Here is a 21,208-nt window from a genome sequence, read left to right as displayed (position 1 = left end):
AAATTCACATTAGCTTTCGGAGGCTTTGCAGAGGGCTGTGTACGTCCTCCGCTAAGCCCCGCCTACTTCCACAAACTTCTGCATGCGTCCTGCGTATGTATCTTTAACATTGGGTATGCAGGACAAGCAGATGTATGCGGGTGTGCCCGTAGACCACACAGGAACACAAGTTGTGTTTTGTGCGGATGGTGGGCGCGTCAATCAACGAAGCCGCATACATCCATATACATCTGCGTGTCCTGTGCACCCAATGTTAAAGATAGGTATGCAGAACGCATACATAAGTAGGCGGAAGTGGGTGGGGCTCAACAGAGGACGTACGCAACCCTCCACAAAGCCCCCGAACGCTAATGTGAACTCGGCCTAACATAGCGGACACTAGTTGTCACCTGACTGCAAGTCTGACTGCGCTGGAACCAACAGAACCGATTCATAACGGATATATACAGTATATACACTGCTCAGAAAAATAAAGGGAACACTAAAATACCACATCCTAGATATCACTGAATGAAATATTTCAGTTGCAAATCTTTATTCATTACATAGTGGAATGTGTTGAGAACAATAAAACATAAAAATGATCAATGTAAAGCAAAATTAATATCCCATAGAGGTCTGGATTTGGAATGCTACTGAAAATCAAAGTGGAAAATCAAATTATAGGCTGATCCAACTTCAGTGGAAATGCCTCAAGACAAGGAAATTATGTTCTGTTGTGTGTTTGTGGACTCCACGTGCCTGTATGACCTCCCTACAACGCCTCCTGATGAGGCGGCGGATGTTCTCTAGAAGGATCTCCTCCCAGACATGGACTAAAGCATCCGCCAACTCCTGGACAGTCTGTAGTGCAACGTCAAGTTGGTGGATGGTGTGAGACATGATGTCCCAGATGTGTTCAATCGGATTGAGGTCTGGGGAAAGAGTGGGCCAGTCCATAGCTTCAATGCCTTCATCTTTCAGGAACTGCTGACACACTCCAGCCACATGAGGTCCGGCATTGTCCTGCATTAGGAGGAACCCAGGGCCAACCGCACCAGCATATGGTCTCACAAGGTTTCTGAGGATCTCATCTCGGTACCTAATGGCAGTCAGGCTACCTCTGGCGAGCACATGGAGGGCTGTGCGGCCCTCCAAAGAAATGCCACCCCACACCATTACTGACTCACTGCCAAACCGGTCATGCTGAAGGATGTTGCAGGCAGCAGATCGCTCTCCACGGCATCTCCAGACTCTGTCATGTCTGTCACATGTGCTCAGTGTGAACCTGCTTTCATCTGTGAAGAGCACAGGGCACCAGTGGTGAATTTGCCAATCCTGGTGTTCTGTGGCAAATGCCAAGCATCCAGCACGGTGCTGGGCTGTGATCACAACCCCCATCTGTGGACGTCAGGCACTCAGACCATCCTCATGGAGTCAGTTTCTAACCATTTGTGCAGACACATGCACATTTGTGGCCTGCTGGAGGTCATTTTGCAGGGCTCTGGCAGTGCTCCTCCTGTCCCTCCTTGCACAAAGGCTGAGGTAGCGGTCCTGCTGCTGGGTTGTTGCCCTCCTACAGCCCTCTCCACGTCTCCTGGTGTACTGGCCTGTCTCTTGGTAGTGCCTCTAGCCTCTAGAAACTACGCTGACAGACACAGCAAACCTTCTTGCCACAGCTTGCAATGATGTGCCATCCATCCTGGATGAGCTGCACTACTTGAGCCACTTATGTGGGTTGTAGAGTCCGTCTCCTGCTACCATGAGTGTGAAAGCACAACCAACATTCAAAAGTGACCAAAACATCAGGCAGAAAGCATTGGTACTGAGATGTGGTCTGTGGTCCCCACCTGCAGAACCACTCCTTTAGGGTGTCTGAGAGTGTCTTGATAATTGCCAATAATTTCCATCTGTTGTCTATTCCATTTGTACAACAGCATGTGAAATTGATTGTCAAACAGTGTTGCTACCTAAGTGGACAGTTTGATTTCACAGAAGTTTGATTTACTTGGAGTTATATTCTGTTGTTTAAGTGTTCCCTTTATTTTTTTGAGCAGTATATATATATATATATATATATATATATATATATATATATATATCTCAGTGAAAAATATAAATAAATATATTTTTTAGAGGTGTGGGGGCCCAAATAGAACTTTTGCTATGGGGCCCTGTGATTGCTGTGTACATCCCTGCTTACAGGCCAGTAGTAATGAGGGCAATCTGACTTGTTTCTCAGAGCCCAAGGTTCCAAGGGTCTCATTTCCAGATTGCCCTCATCATAAGCAGCGCACCAGGAAGGGAGGGGGGCCCAGACACATTTCTTGCACAGGGGCCTGTCAGTGTCCACCCCTGGTTAGAAAACTTAGTCTGAGTCGCAGGTCATGGGTTCTCGAACAGGACAATGACCCAAAACACACAGCTAAGAACGTCTAAGAATGGCTAAGAGCAAAGCATTGGGCTATCCTAAAGTGGCCTTCTATCAGCCCTGATTTAAATCCTATTGAACATCTATGGATGGAGCCAAAGGCATAGCTAGGGTTTCAGCTCGGGGGGGGGGGGGGGGGGGGTGAAAAATCTGAGTGGGCCTCTAACCAGGCAATTCTGACTACAGCTATATGGTGAGCCGTAATTGTGAGTAATAATACCCCATATGCAACTTTGATGATCACAATATTCTGAGTGCCCCTAAAACAATAATGCTTAAGTGCTCACTTAACATTTAATAATGTCCCCTTAGTTCCCCCATGTACAGCTCCACTATACACAGTATGGAGGGGCCACAGCTTCCCTATACACAATATAATGCCCCCACAGCTCCCCTATACACAGTATGATGATTCCACAAGTTCCCTATACACTGTATGATGTCCCCAATGCTATCATATACACAGTATGAGCCCACAGCTCCCCTCTACACAGAATGATGAGCCCACAGCTCATCTCTACACAGTATGATGAGCCCACAGCTCATACACAGTATACTGCTGACAGAGCTCCACTATAGAAAGTATATTGCCCCCCAGAGGTCCCCTATATACATTATAACGGGCCAACTGCTCCCCTATGCACAGTATAATGCCTTCACAGTATGGTGGGCCCATAGCTCCTGTACATGCAGTATGATGTCCCCCACAGTTCCCTTTGTGAGGCTGTGGCCTCTGTTACAGCTAGGGGGCGCTGTTTGTGCTCCCCAGAATGTGCATGCAGACGGATTAAGTCCATAGGTGTGCATGAGAGTCACGGATTTCAGGTCCGGGTTTTCAATTTGGCTGAATGCCACAGGTTTGTGTGTTTAAAAGCCCTCCAGTAAGAGGTATGGGTGGGTCAGGTGTGTGAGGTGCACGTCAGTGTCAGTCTGGTGTGTGCTGGTGTGCAGAGCAGAGGCCTGCAGAGTGCTGGCTGAGTGCATGGAGGCACAGGCCAGCAGAGCCAGCACCCAGGGCAGCTGAATAGCCTGGCACCCGCAGCGTATACGGTGATGCAAGTCGTCCATAGTACTGGTCTCGGATGTGGACAGTCCTGTGCCCGATGGTGGATGTCCTGTGCCCGATGGTAGATGTCCTGTGCCCAAAGGAGTCAGATGTGGACAGTCCTGTGCCCGGAGGTATATGTCCTGTGCCTGAAAGAGGACTAGCATGTGTAACGATTGCAAACATGTGGATATGGTGCCCGGCTGCTATCTGGAGGATATCCTGGACTGTGTACGGCTGTGTGAGTAAAGAGACTGTGATACAGCGATACAGGACACCCACGAGAACTAGTTAGAGGAAGGCTGACGTGTGTAGTGTCTGCAACATATGAGGCTGTGTATAAGGAGACTGTAATATGGCGTGCGGTCGCCCAGGGAAACTGGACAAGGGAAGTCTGGCCTGTTTAGGGACCGTAATCTAAAGACATATGATTTGTATTGCTATGAACTGGTGTAAACCGAATACTGATAATATACACTGAAGTTATGTGCATTTATGTGAATTTGACTTTAATGCTGTGAGGAAACACATTAAAGAGACTTTGTGTTGGAACTTTGTGGGTCCCTGCCTCTTCACTGCGTATGATGCTACTGCAGCCTTACACCATGTACAGAGTATAATGGGCCAACCGCCACCTTATACACAGTATAATGCCCCCACAGCTCCCCTATACACAGTATGGTACGCCCACAGCTCCCTTATACACAGTATGATGGGCCTGCAGCTGTCGTACATACAGTATGATGTCCAGCAGAGTTTCCCTATACATAGAACGATGTCCCCACTGCTCCCACAAAACACAGTATAATAGGTCATAGTGTTGTAGCACAGTGCGTCGTCCACACTGAGAGTCCCACTTCCAAGAGGAAATTAACTATATTAGTCTCGGCAGCCTTGCTCTTCCATTCATAGGGGCGTCGTCATCACTGTTTCACTCACAGTGCTGTGTATAGAGAGCGGCAGCTGTAACTGCGCCCCTGACCATGACTGACAGCTGGCTCAGCACCCTCTACCACCTGGTAGCTGCGCTACTGGTGCCCCTATAAACAATAATGCTTCTTAAGTGCCCACTGGACATTTAATAATGTCTCCTGAGTCCCGCCATGTACAGTAATAATGGCCCCAGATCGCTGATGTCAGCAGGCAGTCATGTGACGACTTTCGGTTTCTCTCAATTCTCTTCTATTGAGAAAAGCCAAACCTTTCTAGTTGGCACATGCAAACAGCAAACATGTGATCGCATGACCGCCTGATAATGCCAGTGATATTGGGGTCTCATAATAGCGGACGCTCCTTGTCATGATTTGGCAGTCTGCAGTCACATAAAGTGTCTACAGTCATTTATTCCAAGCGGTAATAAACTTTATAATAATAAATTGCTTATTATTAAGTTATTAAAGCACCACTCCAGTAGGGCTTTCTTTTTCACTGCTGGAGTGGTGCTAGTCTGTGTGCTTGACCCCTGAAGTGTGTGTCCGGTTTGCATAGTGTTTATCTTGCTCTCTGTGCTTTGCTCTGTTTGCTATTCTGGATTTCTGACCTCTGGCTATGCTTCGGACTATCCCCTGTCTCTCCCCTTTGGTACCTCGTGATCTCCTGGCTCCGATCTTTGCTTGTTCGACAACTCTCTAGTGTTTATCCCTTCTCTGTTCCCCAGCGTCTGGCTCCGCCCCCCTGGCCTCCTCCCACTCTGTCATATGTCTAAGGTCCTGTAGGTTACCAGGTTAGTACCCGGCATTTAGGTCAGCTCCTTTGCTGCTGTGTGCAGCTCACCCCGCAGCATTAAAGGTACCTTCACACGAAGCGACGCTGCAGCGATAGCGACAACGATGCCGATCGCTGCAGCGTCGCTGTTTGATCGCTGGAGAGCTGTCACACAGACCGCTCTCCAGCGACCAACGATGCCGAGGTCCCCGGGTAACCAGGGTAAACATCGGGTTGCTAAGCGCAGGGCCGCGCTTAGTAACCCGATGTTTACCCTGGTTACCAGCGTAAAAGTAAAAAAAACAAACAGTACATACTCACCTGCGCGTCCCCCAGCGTCTGCTTCCTGACACTGACTGAGCTCCGGCCCTAACAGCACAGCGGTGACGTCACCGCTGTGCTTTCACTTTCACTTTAGGGCCGGCGCTCAGTAAGTGTTAGGAAGCAGACGCTGGGGGACGCGCAGGTGAGCATGTACTGTTTGTTTTTTTTACTTTCACGCTGGTAACCAGGGTAAACATCGGGTTACTAAGCGCGGCCCTGCGCTTGGTAACCCGATGTTTACCCTGGTTACCAGTGTAAAACATCGCTGGTATCGTTGCTTTTGCTTTCAAACACAACGATACACAGCGATCGGACGACCAAATAAAGTTCTGGACTTTATTCAGCGACCAGCGACATCACAGCAGGATCCTGATCGCTGCTGCGTGTCAAACGAAACGATATCGCTAGCGAGGACGCTGCAACGTCACGGATCGCTAGCGATGTCGTTTCGTGTGAAGGTACCTTAATACCCGGGAGCCAAGAGAAAAATACACATTGGGATGAGATTGACTACAATAGTCTTTCTCCAGAACAGAAGAACCTGAATCTGTCCCTGCTTAAAGAGACTCCGTGCGCTTCAGAAAGGTACTACAGCAGTAGGACCAAACTAGAGACATCTAGCAGGTATGACCGCATAGCACACATGTACTCTGACAACACACCATCAGCTGGTATCAGCACCAATCAAGCCACAATGGACTTTGCCAAGTTTATGCAGCGCCCCAGAGTCCTGGTCGTTGCAGTAATGTTGTTCTTCCACTAGGGGGAGTGATATTACGTCTGAAGGCAATAAAGGAGATCTTCTGGCCAGATATCACAACCACACACAACACACTTCACACTCCAGTCCACCAGGGGGAGCAAAGGTTCTATCTACTAGGCCACTCCTCACAGTTAGGTAAAACTGGTGGGTTGGTTAGAAAGAGAGACAGAAGCTGACTGTGCTTCACCCAGACAGTTAGAACTCGATGGAGTTTGGCAGAAACTGGCTGGAGGGAGTTCCAGTCAGATCCAGACTGTGGTCTGAGGAAGACGAGGGTCCACAGAGCTGCGCCTGCCCCACGTGCGGCAGCATCCTAAGAAAGAGACATTGAAAGGAAGTGTATTGCAGTGAGTGAGAAACGAAGGCATAGCAACAAGTGGATACCAGAGAGGGTAGTGACTGAAGAGAAGCGGCATCCTTCTGGTGCGCGATCCGGTAGCCAGAATACCGAGGGAGTAAAGTGCTCTACGCCTTGCTTCAGAGACTGGCAGGACAGTCAATTCCAAGTTGGCTGCCCGACCTTAATACCTAAGAAGACACGGTGGCAACTTGTGGGGATCGGGGCATCTCTAGGGTCCCTATAAACAAGCCTCAGGCCATCAGTCATATGGCTTTTGTTCTATCCGACCACGGGGAACAGTGAGAAGAGTAATAACAGTGAGGAACTCATTAGAGCTTATGCAAGTGGGAACCTACTGTGTTACTGTGCACATAGGAAGGCTATTGCATTCCACCTGGACAAGGAGACTCTGGATTTGCCTTCAGACCGGCCGGACTCTGCTTACCCTGTGATCCGGTGCCCTGGACTGCGGACACTGAAACTTTCATTAAAGGTAAAGAGACTGCAACCTTGTGTCCTCGTTATTCACTGCGCCTCACACCATCCACCATCTACACTCTGGGAAGCCCTGGGGATACACTCCACCTGTGGGGAGGTATACCATCTAGCTGCCATAACATCACCACAGCGGACCCTTAAGCAGCGTTGGTCACCCTGACTGAATACCACAGGTGGCATCACGAACACTTCCCCTATAAAGACCTTTCCCAAAATCATACAAACTTCCCTTTTATTGGACGTCCCTCAAAGGGCCACGGACCGGGTCGGGCCACCGTGACATCCCCGCAGAACACTGAAGGACCCGGTGCCGAGTACCCCATTGCCCTTAACGTGGGGGCGCTCCAACATCTTGGCGTCACGAACAGGATCTACTTAAGCCTGAGAATCGGGTCATGTGCGCCTAAGAACTGTGCCAGAACTGTGTTGGAACTGTGATTTGCTTAAGGACTGTGTATTGCCGTTTACCGCCAAAATTGCCGCCATTATAGCGCCGGAGAAGAAGAAGGGCGTGCCATGGGCGGAGACTACCAAAGCGGCGCCAAAAGTGACGACCGCCCCCTCCGACTACTGCTGCGAGAAGATGACGTGCCTAAAAACCAAGAAGGAACTCCACCTCCAGAAAATGGAGGAGCAGCGTGCGCGTTTGGCCGCAGAGAACCGGTAGTCAAGATGGCAGAGGGAGGTGAGCAGACCCCGGAGCATGGGATGGAGCATGAGGACTCTCCCAGCCAGGACCTGCAAGAACTGCACCCTTCACCGACGATGAATCCGGACCTCCTGCAGAAGAAAGAGGAAGAACACACCTGTCAGCTCGTACGCCAGGAGCTGAAAGCTGTGGTCGGGTGGAAGAAGACCTTCATCGGGAGCCTCACCAGACGTCCGTCGGCAGCCTCGTCTGGTCCGGAGCAAGAAAGAAGTTCCAGCGCTCCAAAGCCAGAAAGCCAGAAAGCCCTGCCGGAAAGCGAGATGCTGCAAACAGAGATGACAATGCCGCAGCACAAGGCCCTGCAACCAGCGTTCCAGACCCCAGCGGAGGTGGAGCAGACCGGCACCGGAGGGACCGCATCTGAAGCAGCTATGAGGAACAACCCTGCCCCGGTGACCGACCTCACTCCAGCAACTGTTCGTGCCACCGCTACTGACTCCGTTCCAGTGACTGATCCTGCAGCAGATGCTACCTTTGCTGCAGCAAATGCCCATACTCAAGCTACGCAAACTTCCATCGCTGCATATGATATGACAATTCACGAGAGACAGACCAACGGTGTTTATCCAGCGCCAGGTGTAACCCTGGATTCCACCCTTCCCAGGCCAAGATGGGTTATGTGCCAGGTAAAGCCCTGGAAGCCATCTAACTAAACCTCAAAAAACCGACAAGACTGTAAATAGTTCTCTTTAAAACTTTTCCTGTTTCTTTGCTGCTAAAACCCGTCCAGGGTTATGCCTTAAAGGGGTCCTCAGTTCCAGGAGGATTCCAAGTTTAAACCTGTTTTGCACAAGTTATAATTGCTTTTAAAGAACTGCGGAATCATGGACTGTGCATGATCACAAACTGCCTGTAAATAGTTTGCACCTTCTTAAAGGTGCTCTCTACTGGTTTTACAAGTAGAGCTTTTTGAAGAGACTGGTCCTGATGACATCGTGAAAGTTCTTGCTGTTTTACAAATTGATAACTGACTTGCATACTGATTGTTTTCACTACCTCAGAAGAGACTGGAGATCTCCTCTTAAAGCGGATGTTTACTTGTTGCACTTTGCCGAAGGATGATAATGTTGCCTTAAGAAGTTAGATAGTGATAATGTTTTACATAGTGATAGTATGTAGCTAGGAATAGAAGATGTTAGATAATGATGTATTTTAAATAAAATTGAAGTTAAAGTAAAATTGAGGCTTTATAGGAATAAACTGAAGTTAAATTAAATGATAAGGTTTAGGAAAAGAAAATGCAGTAGACCCGTAGGGATAGACAGATAGTCCTGCATACGTGAAGGTGAAGGAGAAATAAAGAAAATGTTGATTTGCACTTTGAAGTTTGATAATACACCCTTAGAGGGTACTTAAAGGAAAAATACTGTTCTTGTCTTTGCACTTAGTAGATAGTATACCCACAGGGGTGATGGTCGTTCATAGTTAGTTAATAATTGTTATTCACTTAATTCAAAGTCATACGCACAATGTAAATATGTTATTGTTTGCAACGTTCAAGTGTTCTCACCTCCCATAAAGGGAAGCACTGTTAAATTAATTTGTTTTATAGCATTTCAAAAATTTTGTATGCCTTTTTGCTAATGTATTGTTGTTTTCTTTTCCCAGTCTGGGAGTACTGGATTTACTGGGGGGGGGGGTGCAGCGCCCCAGAGTCCTGGTCGTTGCAGTAATGTTGTTCTTCCACTAGGGGGAGTGATATTACGTCTGAAGGCAATAAAGGAGATCTTCTGGCCAGGTATCACAACCACACACAACACACTTCACACTCCAGTCCACCAGGGGGAGCAAAGGTTCTATCTACTAGGCCACTCCTCACAGTTAGGTAAAACTGGTGGGTTGGTTAGAAAGAGAGACAGAAGCTGACTGTGCTTCACCCAGACAGTTAGAACTCGATGGAGTTTGGCAGAAACTGGCTGGAGGGAGTTCCAGTCAGATCCAGACTGTGGTCTGAGGAAGACGAGGGTCCATGGAGCTGCGCCTGCCCCACGTGCGGCAGCATCCTAAGAAAGAGACATTGAAAGGAAGTGTATTGCAGTGAGTGAGAAACGAAGGCATAGCAACAAGTGGATACCAGAGAGGGTAGTGACTGAAGAGAAGCGGCATCCTTCTGGTGCGCGATCCGGTAGCCAGAATACCGAGGGAGTAAAGTGCTCTACGCCTTGCTTCAGAGACTGGCAGGACAGTCAATTCCAAGTTGGCTGCCCGACCTTAATACCTAAGAAGACACGATGGCAATTTGTGGGGGTCGGGGCGTCTCTAGGGTCCCTATAAACAAGCCTCAGGCCATCAGTCATACGGGTTTTGTTCTATCCGACCACGGGGAACAGTGAGAAGAGTAATAACAGTGAGGAACTCATTAGAGCTTATGCAAGTGGGAACCTACTGTGTTACTGTGCGCATAGGAAGGCTATTGCATTCCACCTGGACAAGGAGACTCTGGATTTGCCTTCAGACCGGCCAGACTCTGCTTACCCTGTGATCCAGTGCCCTGGACTGCGGACACTGAAGCCTTCAGTAAAGGTAAAGAGACTGCAACCTTGTGTCCTCGTTATTCACTGCGCCTCACACCATCCACCATCTACACTCTGGGAAGCCCTGGGGATACACTCCACCTGTGGGGAGGTATACCATCTAGCTGCCATTACATCACCCCAGCGGACCCCTAAGCAGCGTCGGTCACCCTGACCGAATACCACACGTGGCGTCACGAACACTTCCCCTATAAAGACCTTTCCCAAAATCATACAAACTTCCCTTTTATTGGACGTCCCTCAAAGGGCCACGGACCGGGTCGGGCCACCGTGACATCCCCGCAGAACACTGAAGGACCCGGTGCCGAGTACCCCATTGCCCTTAACGTGGGGGCGCTCCATTTACGTCCAGTGGGGTTGTCTCCGGCAACAAGAGACCCATGGACCAGAGTCATTAAGCTCCCCGAGTCCAAGTGAGCCCCCGTCTGGTACCCATTGACGAGTACCTTGCACAGTTGGGGCTCGCTGCCGGCATTGCCTGTAGTTGCGGTGCTGACAGGCTGCGCGTACATAGACACTCGGCAAATATTCCAGTAGTCCATGGGTTCAGTTGTTAGGGGGCAGTTGGAAGCCACGTGTCCAGGCCCTTGGCACTGCCAACACTCAATAGCTGCGACACGAGGGGACCTTGGGGCCGATTTAGGGGACACGGGTCTGTTGTCACTCTCCTTTCGGAATACCCCTTCAGTACAGTCTCGGTCCGGTTTGGCCCCAGTGGAGGATAGTGGACTTTGAGCTGACCTTACGTGACAGCCGAAGTGGAGCAGTGTCCCGTATAAAGTCCTGAATGGCTGTGTACCACTGAATCAGTCCTATCACCTGGTCCAGAGTGCCCGGGTCCCCTTGTTCCACCCAACTCTGTATGACTGCTGGCAGAGCCCTCACCAGCCAGTCAACCACCACCCTCTCAACGATCTGGAAGGGAGTTAAGGTCTCGGGCTGGAGCCATTTTTTCACCAGCTGCAGTAAGTCATATGCCTGAGACCTGGCGGGATGAGAGTCCACAAAAGACCATTGGAATACTCGTTGTGCACGTACATATGTGTTAACCTTCAGTCGGGCAAGGATCTCATGTTTCAATTTCCCATAGTCCAGGGCATTGTCCCGACTTAGGTCCAGGTAGGTTTTCTGGGCATCTCCCATCAGGAAGGGGGCCACCACTTCAGCCCACTGGAAACACGCCAAGCTCTCCCGCAACGCGGTGCACTTGAAGACAGTGAGAAAAGCCTCCATGTCATCTTCAGGTCCCATCTTCCTCAGTGCCTCTCGTAGAGCCATGATCTGCTGCATCAACAGGTTATTTGCCTGCTGCAATTGGTTGCTCCTGCTGCCATTGCTGCAGCTCCAGCTGCCATAGCTGCTGCTTCTGCTGCCATTGTTGCTGCTCTTGCTGCCTTTGCTCTTGTTGTTGCTGCTGGAACTGCAGCTGCTGCTCCTGCTGCTGCCGCTGCTGCGTGAGGGCCAACTGCTTAAATATTTCCTCAATCTTTTCAGCAGGCTTGAGCTGTAGCATTGCAGGCCTAATAATTAACATGCAGCACGCTTTGGGGTATGCCTTAGTTCACACTGCTCCGCATTCTCCAACCATATGCTGTGCAGCGGTATCCTCGCTGCACAGTGAGAAGGCAGTGAGCCAGCAAAAGTTCAAAATAAAGTCTCTTTCAATGTACAGCGCACTCACAAAAGAAAGTAAATCAGATCCTCCGGATTGCAGCCGGGAAAGCAAAGACAGTCCATGACCGGTTGCCATGGGCTACGGCACCGCAGTGTACGCTGCAGGTGCCAGGTTTTTTGGCTCTGCTTGGCCCTGTGTTGCCTCACACAGGTAGTGGTCTGCAGAGCCAACTGCTCTGCCTGCTTTCAAGACCAAAACTGACACACCCAACCTTCAGCTGCAAGGATTTTACAATAGCCTGTGGCTGTAGGAGATGTGACTGCTCTATAGGCCTCCAGTCACACACTGACAGGAGACAATGGTTCCTGCAGTGTTATCACTGAGAGCTCAATGGCCTCTCACTTTGCGGCACTGCTGTGTGAGAATTTTCCCACGCAGTGGTGCCACAAGTGACAGTATAAACTCTGCACTCACAGCGGTAGAGGGATACAGTGCAGAAGGATACCTGCCGTCATTGTATCACCGGAGCCCCTGGAGAGGTCGCATCTGCCGATGTGACAGCTCTCCACGGGAGATCGTCGTGGGACACTTGTTATTAAATGGATTACATCGGATCAGGACGTATACTGTTGATTTATTATTTTTAATTTTTTTACAGGTGATGAGGGCTTTGGGGACTAGCTGTATGGTGAGCTTGTACTGTATGTTGTATGTACTGTGTGTCTATATGTATGTACTGTATATGTGTGCATTTGTTTTTGTTTTTTTTACACTTGTACACAGTAGCCGGATGATGGGACTACTACTGTCCCATCGTCCGGCTAGCTGTCACCGTAGCAGGCATAGCCAGATGGGACTAGTAGTCCCATCGGACAATGCCTGCCTACACACAGACACACACACAGCCCCGCACACCCACACATACAGCCCCGCACACACCCGCACACCCACGCACACACACACAGCCCCGCACACACACAGCCCCGCAGACACACACAGACACACACAAACACCTGCACACAGACATGCACATCTTCTCCGCACACACACAGTCTCCGCCCACACACTCTTCCCCTTCCCGATCTGCAGCGTTTCTCGCAGGTACATCCGCAGCAAAACCGCAGATCTTTTTTAAACCTGCAGTTTTGCTGCGGATTGGCCTGACACAATGGAAGTCAACGGGTGCAGAAATGCTGCAGATATGCAAAAAAATATTGACAAGCTGCGGAATATAAAACACTACAAATCCGCGTGTTTTTTTCTGCAGCATGTGCACAAAAATTCTCAATTACCTATTGATTAACATTGCTTGTGCACTGCACTGCGGATTTGATGCAATTCCGCATGTCCAAAAACGCTGCGGATCCACATTTAAATCCGCAACTTGTGCACATAGTCCTAGGCTATCTGCATTTGGCAGAAAACATAGGTGCAGATTTAATGTGTTTTTCTTGCAGATTTTGTGCGTTTTTGTTGCGGATTTGCTGCGGATTTCATGCGTTTTTTACCCCTGCGGATTTCTTTCAATCTGCTTCGTTTTCCATGCGGAATTTTCCGCACCATTAGCATAGCATTTTTTTTCCCTATTGATTTACATTGTACTGTAAATCACTTTGCGGATCTGCAGCATTTCTGCGCAGAAAAAAACGCATCGTGTGCACATAGCCTTATACTTTCCTTCGTTAAATAAGATTTGGTTCAGGTGATTACCTAAACAGAAGCACATTAAAGGAACCTGTCACCACCAAAATCGAAGGTGAGCTAAGCTCACCGGCATCAGGGGCTTATCTACAGCATTCTCCTGAAAGATGAGACAGGTTCCCTTTAAGTAGAATGAGGTGTACTCTGGTTGGAATTCAAATGACACTGGAATGGAATGGCTGTCAGACATGTAGAGAATCTGATATTTATAAAACTGTGCGGTGGTCTCTTACTTTTTGCCAGAGCAGTATATATAGAGAGAGAGAGAGCAAAAAAATTGGAACAGCACACATACTGTATAAAAGTACTATGGGTGCAGGGCCTCTCAGCAAGGAGTCTCCTCCGTGCAAAAGGATATAAATTCAAAAAAAGAGGCAGCACTCCAGTATTTTCAAAAATACAAAAGCGACTTTAATAGCCCTGGTGGCGTGGCGACATTTCGGCTACAATGAGCCTTTCTCAAGTTTGATGGATGGAGCATGGAGACAGATGGAGCAGGATGGAGACAGATGGTGCAGGTTCATGGGACAGGATCATGGGACAGATGGGGCAGAATAATGGGGCAGGAAGGAGCAGGATGGAGACAGATGGGGCAGGATGGAGACAGATGTTGCAGGTTTATGGGACAGGATCATTGGACAGATGGGGCAGGATCATGGGACAGGATCATGGGACAGGATAATGGGACAGATGGGGCAGTATAATAGGACAGATGGGGCAGGATAATGGGGCAGGATCATTGGACAAATGGGGCAGGATGGGGAGATCATATGGGGCAGAATGGATACTCATCAGGGCAGGATGGGAGAACATATGGCTGGAGCCAGGAATGAGATACACGGGGGCCATATTATTACTGCAGTGATGTATTTATTTTCTTTTTTGAGGATACTGTTTTAAATGGGGTGGCAGTCCTGTTACTGTGCAGAGTGACATAGCCTTTTTTTCTTCATTTGGTGTAGGGTAGAAGTTGGGAAAAAAATAAGTAATGTGTTCTGCAAGCGGAGCTCTAGATAACTGTGTTATTTCCTGCAGAGACAAGCCCTGGCAGGAAGAAGTGACGTCATTCTGTGCTGGATGAAGATGAAAGACTTCACCTAGAGGCGTCATTGGTGAGCCAGTGTGTTACCTATACACTGTATACTATATACAGGGGTCCTGTGTACAATGTCACTAGTGATCACTGTATTACCTTTACACTGACACTGCATACTGTGAGATAGCACTCACTGCATGTGTTGGGGGACACTCGCTTGGCACGGGATTCAAGCACACTGGCAAGTTTTTTCATTTAAACAGTCTATGTGGGTTTATTTTATACAGCATAAACAACCAAAACCAACAATAGATGGACAGTCTTTATATCAGGCTTCACATCATTAGCTTACTTCACTAAACATGCTGATCCTTATCTGACCAGTTGCCGTGGGTGACCACACAGTTCATAGAGTATTATAAGCACCCACAGTCTATGGTACCTTACGGGAGCTCCTGCTGACTCCTTGTCAGTCCTCTCTCCTGGGGAAACAACCTTATGGGGTTCACCAACTTTCCTGGCAGGCACACATCAGTCAGTCCAGAGCCACCGAAGGACGGTAGCTTCCCCAACACAGACCGTCAAGGCCTATGGTCACACAGGTGGGAGTGTGTGTGTGGCTAGTTCGACCCACCCATCTCTCATAACTAGCCCTGCCAGCCTCCCTTCACAATTATACAAACAACACATTTACTTGTGGGACTACAAGTCCCAGAACAACCTTACTTCAGGCCGGCAGTGCAGAGTGTCTTCCTCTGTGACACACATACCGGCCATTCACAATACTGACAGATTTTGACTCATTACTACAGTTATTCCTGCAATTGCCATGCATTCCTATGGCCTCAATACGCCTCCATGCGTATTCTGGGAAGACCATACAGCGCCCCCTACCTGTAACAGGGGTCACTGCATCACAATACTAAGTACAGATCTCCTGTGTATAATGACACACATAGTGATATTAGTATTTTGTTTTTTTTTATTACTGATCAGTATTGTAGTATTCAGCCACAAAGTGGTGGTAATATGTTGTCCGGCCATGGTGTGGTGGTATTTGTTCCTTGTATGTGGTATTATTGGTCACCATGTGGTGGTAATATGTGGTCTGGTCATGGTGTGGCAGTATTTGTCCCTTGTATGTGATATTATTCGGTCACTGTGGTTTTAATATGTGGTCTGGACATGGTGTGGCGGTATTTGTTCTTTGGAACATACTGTAGTAACATAGTAAGGCTGAAAAAAGACATTTGTCCATCCAGTTCAGCCTATATTCTGTCAGAAAAAATCCCTAGATCTACGTCCTTCTAAAGATCGTGATCACTGTAAGATACAATATTGTTACGCTCCAGGAAGACATCCAGGCCTCTCTTGAACCATTTGACCGAGTACGTCATCACCACCTCCTCAGGCAAAGAATTCCAGATTCCAGACTCACTGCCCTAACAGTAAAGAATCCTCTTCTATGTTGGTGGAAAAACCTTCTCTCCTCCAGATGCAGAGAATGCCCCCTTGTGACCATCAACTTCCTTGGTTTAAACAGATCCTCTGAGAGATATTTGTATTGTCCCCTTATATACTTATACATGGTTATCAGATCGCTCCTCAGTCATCTTTTTTCTAGTCTAAATAATCCTAATTTTGCTAATCACTCTGGGTATTGTAGTTCCCCAATCCCCTTTATTAACTTTGTTGCCCTCCTTTGTACTTGCTCTAGTTCCATTATATCCTTCCTGAGCACTGGTGCCCAAAACTGTACACAGTACTGCATCTGTGGTCTAACCAGGGATTTGTACAGAGGCAGTATAATGCTCTCATCATGTGTATCCAGACCTCTTTTAATGCACCCCATGATCCTGTTTGTTTTGGCGGCCGCTGCCTGGCACTGGCTGCTCCAGGTAAGTTTATCATTAACTAGGATCCCCGAGCCCTTCTCCATGTCAGATTTACCCTGTGGTTTCCTGTTCAGTGTGTAATGGTGATATTGATTCCTTCTTCCCATGTGTATAACCTTACATTTATCATTGTTTAACCACATCTGCCACCTTTCGGCTCAAGTTTCCAACTTATCGAGATCTATCTGTAGTTGAATACTATCTTCTTTTGTATTGACTGCTTTACATAGTTTTGTATCATCTGCAAATATTGATATTTTACTGTGTAAACTTTCTACCAGATCGTTAATAATTATATTAAATAGGTCCCACCACCGACCCCTGTGGTACCCCACTGGTCACAGCGACACAGTTAGACAATATACCATTTATAACCACCCTCTGCTTTCTATCACTAAGCCACTTACTTACCGATTTATACACATTTTCCCCCAGACCCAGCATTCTCATTTTGTGTACCAACCTCTTGTGTGGCACGGTATCAAACGCTTTGGAGAAATCAAGGTATACCACGTCCAATGACTCACCTTGATCCAGTCTATAGCTTACTTCTTCTTGGTTTGACAGGAGTGATTCCTCATAAACCCATGCTGATATGGAGTTAAACAGTTATTCTCATTGATATAATCCAGAATAATATCCCTCAGAAACCCTTTAAATATTTTACCAACAATAGAGGTTAGACTTACTGGCCTATAATTTCCAGGTTCACTTTGTATGTGGTATTATAGGTCACTATGTGGTGGTAATATGGTGTCTGGTCATGGAATGGTGGGATTTGTCCCTTGTGTGTGATATTATTGGTCATTTTAAAATTTAAAAAATATACCTAAATTGTATTGCATATTTTAACAAATCTATATATATAAGAGGCATCGTGATTACTCGCTAATCCCGCCCCCTGCACAGAAGCTCTGCCCCCCACCACATTACCACACACAATCCCGCCCCCCCACCACATTACCACACACAATCCCGCCCCCCACCACATTACCACACACAATCCCGTCCCCCACCACATTACCACACACAATCCGCTCCACATCACCACACACAATCCCGCCCCCCACCACATCACCACACATAATCCCGCCCGCCCACCACATCGCCACACATAATCCTGCCCCCAACACATCACCACACATAATCCCGCCCCCCACCCCATTACCACACATAATCCCACCCCCCACCACGTCACCGCACATAATCCCGCCCCCCACCACATCCCCACACATAATCCCGCCCCCACCACATTACCACACATAATCCCGCCCCCCACCCCATTACCACACATAATCCCGCCCCCACCCCATTACCACACATAATCCCGCCCCTCCACCTCATTACCACTCATAATCCCGCCTCCCACCCCATTACCACACATAATCCCGCTCCCCACCCCATTACCACACATAATCCCGCCCCCCACCACATTACCACAGATAATCCCACCTCCCACATTGCACACATAATCCCGCCTCCCCACCACATCACCACACATAATCCCGCCACCCCACCACATCACACATAATCCCGCCCCCCACCACATCACCACATAATCCCGCCCCCCACCACATTACCACACATAATCCCGCCCCCAACACATCACCAAACATAATCCCGCCCACCACATTACCACACATAATCCCGCCCCCCACCCCATTACCACACATAATCCCACCCCCCACCACATCACCACAGATAATCCCGCCCCCCCCACATTACCACACATAATCCCGCCCCCCACCACATTACCACAGATAATGCCGCCCCCCACATTACCACACATAATCCCGCCCCCCACCCCATTACCACACATAATCCCTCCCCCACCCCATTACCACACATAATCCCGCCCCCACCCCATTACCACATAATCCCGCCCCCCAACACAACACCACACATAATCCCGCCCCCCAACACATCACCACACATAATCCCGCCCCCTCAACACATCACCACACATAATCCCGCCCCCACCACATTACCACACATAATCCCGCCCCCCACCACATTACCACACATAATCCCGCCCCCCACATTACCACCCATAATCCCCCCACCCCATTACCACACATAATCCCGCCCCCCACCCCATTACCACACATAATCCCGCTCCCTACCCCATTACCACACATATTCCTGCCCCCCACCACCTTACCACAGATAATCCTACCCCCACCACATTACAAACATAATCCCGCCTCCCCACCACATCATCACACATAATCCCGCCACCCCACCACATCACACATAATCCCGCCCCCCACCACATCACCACATAATCCCGCCCCCCACCACATCACCACATAATCCCACCCCCACCACATTACCGCACATAATCCTGCCCCCCAACACATCACCACACATAATCCCGCCCCCCCACCACATTACCACACATAATCCCGCCCCCCACCCCATTACCACACATAATCCCGCCCCCCCACCCCATTACCACACATAATCCCGCCCCTCCACCTCATTACCACTCATAATCCCGCCTCCCACCCCATTACCACACATAATCCCGCTCCCCACCCCATTACCACACATAATCCCGCCCCCCACCACATTACCACAGATAATCCCACCCCCCACATTGCACACATAATCCCGCCTCCCCACCACATCACCACACATAATCCCGCCACCCCACCACATCACACATAATCCCGCCCCCCACCACATCACCACATAATCCCGCCCCCCACCACATTACCACACATAATCCCGCCCCCAACACATCACCAAACATAATCCCGCCCACCACATTACCACACATAATCCCGCCCCCCACCCCATTACCACACATAATCTCACCCCTGTTATGACCCCAATGGCGAGGGTCTCAGAGGAACGTGGAAGTCTGCAGAATACAAAAAATCCAGCTCATAGGGCAGTGGTAACTGGGTTGACCATATATCTACTCCTAACGCCAACACTAGAAGTAGCCGGGGATCATTCCTACGTTGATTCTAGATGACACGCGCCAGCCGGAGAATCTAGCTACCCCTAGTAGAGGAAAACAAAGACCTTTCTTGCCTCCAGAGAAGGGGACCCCAAAGCTGGATAGAAGCCCCCCACAAATAATGACGGTGAGGTAAGAGGAAATGACAAACACAGAAATGAACCAGGTTTAGCACAGAGAGGCCCGCTTACTGATAGCAGAATAAAGAAAGGTAACTTATATGGTCAACAAAAACCCTATCAAAATCCACACTGGAAATTCAAGAACCCCCGAACCGTCTAACGGTCCGGGGGGAGAACACCAGCCCCCTAGAGCTTCCAGCAAAGGTCAGGATGTAGATTTGGAACAAGCTGGACAAAAATACAAAACCAAAACAAATAGCAAAAAGCAAAAGGCAGACTTAGCTGATATAACTGGAACCAGGATCAGTAGACAAGAGCACAGCAGACTAGCTCTGATAACTACGTTGCCAGGCATTGAACTGAAGGTCCAGGGAGCTTATATAGCAACACCCCTAACTAACGACCCAGGTGCGGATAAAAGGAATGACAGAAAAACCAGAGTCAAAAAACTAGTAACCACTAGAGGGAGCAAAAAGCAAATTCACAACACACCCCCCACCACATCACCACAGATAATCCCGCCCCCCCACATTACCACACATAATCCCGCCCCCCACCACATTACCACAGATAATGCCGCCCCCCACATTACCACACATAATCCCGCCCCCCACCCCATTACCACACATAATCCCTCCCCCTCCCCATTACCACACATAATCCCGCCCCCCACCCCATTACCACATAATCCCGCCCCCAACACATCACCAAACATAATCCCGCCCACCACATTACCACACATAATCCCGCCCCCCACCCCATTACCACACATAATCCCACCCCCCACCACATCACCACAGATAATCCCGCCCCCCCACATTACCACACATAATCCCGCCCCCCACCACATTACCACAGATAATGCCGCCCCCCACATTACCACACATAATCCCGCCCCCCACCCCATTACCACACATAATCCCTCCCCCACCCCATTACCACACATAATCCCGCCCCCCACCCCATTACCACATAATCCCGCCCCCCAACACAACACCACACATAATCCCGCCCCCAACACATCACCACACATAATCCCGCCCCCTCAACACATCACCACACATAATCCCGCCCCCACCACATTACCACACATAATCCCGCCCCCCACCACATTACCACACATAATCCCGCCCCCCACATTACCACCCATAATCCCCCCACCCCATTACCACACATAATCCCGCCCCTCACCCCATTACCACATAATCCCGCTCCCTACCCCATTACCACACATATTCCTGCCCCCCACCACCTTACCACAGATAATCCTACCCCCACCACATTACAAACATAATCCCGCCTCCCCACCACATCATCACACATAATCCCGCCACCCCACCACATCACACATAATCCCGCCCCCCACCACATCACCACATAATCCCGCCCCCCACCACATCACCACATAATCCCACCCCCACCACATTACCGCACATAATCCTGCCCCCCAACACATCACCACACATAATCCCGCCCCCCCACCACATTACCACACATAATCCCGCCCCCCACCCCATTACCACACATAATCCCGCCCCCACCCC

Source organism: Ranitomeya variabilis, chromosome 5 (assembly GCF_051348905.1).
Source record: "Ranitomeya variabilis isolate aRanVar5 chromosome 5, aRanVar5.hap1, whole genome shotgun sequence".
Lineage (NCBI taxonomy): Eukaryota > Metazoa > Chordata > Amphibia > Anura > Dendrobatidae > Ranitomeya > Ranitomeya variabilis.
This window is presented reverse-complemented; position numbering follows the sequence as displayed.